General features: G+C 38.0%; 1 protein-coding gene across 2 annotated transcripts in view; it reads right to left on the reverse strand.

Annotated features, from left to right (window-relative positions):
* Positions 1 to 324, reverse strand: part of LOC119593761 (cuticle protein AMP4-like) — a 14,293-nt gene that overhangs the window by 7,425 nt on the left and 6,544 nt on the right. The window lies entirely within an intron of this gene.

Consider the following 324-nt stretch of genomic DNA (forward strand, 5'->3'; position numbering starts at 1 on the left):
AGAAATGTAGGAAGTAGGAAGGATTGTTCATTCAGACTTTTTAGTCTTATTACACATTTTAACAAAAGGATAGAATATGAGATATTTTGCAACATGCCGCCTCACCTGCCAACTTAAGTTTGTTCAGATACCATGACTCTGAATGATGTATCAGTATTTTGTAAGCAGGAAAATGGAAAATAGCTCAAGTTTAGAGAGTTTTGTCTTATACGATCTACGAATCTTTGTTTTTTTTTTGAACACAAGGAAACTGAAGGCGTTTAGAACCGAGGGGGCGGGAGTCATGGGACAAAAGTCGTGACTCCCACACGTTCTGAGAAAAGC

This window comes from Penaeus monodon, chromosome 32 (assembly GCF_015228065.2).
Source record: "Penaeus monodon isolate SGIC_2016 chromosome 32, NSTDA_Pmon_1, whole genome shotgun sequence".
Taxonomy (NCBI): domain Eukaryota; kingdom Metazoa; phylum Arthropoda; class Malacostraca; order Decapoda; family Penaeidae; genus Penaeus; species Penaeus monodon.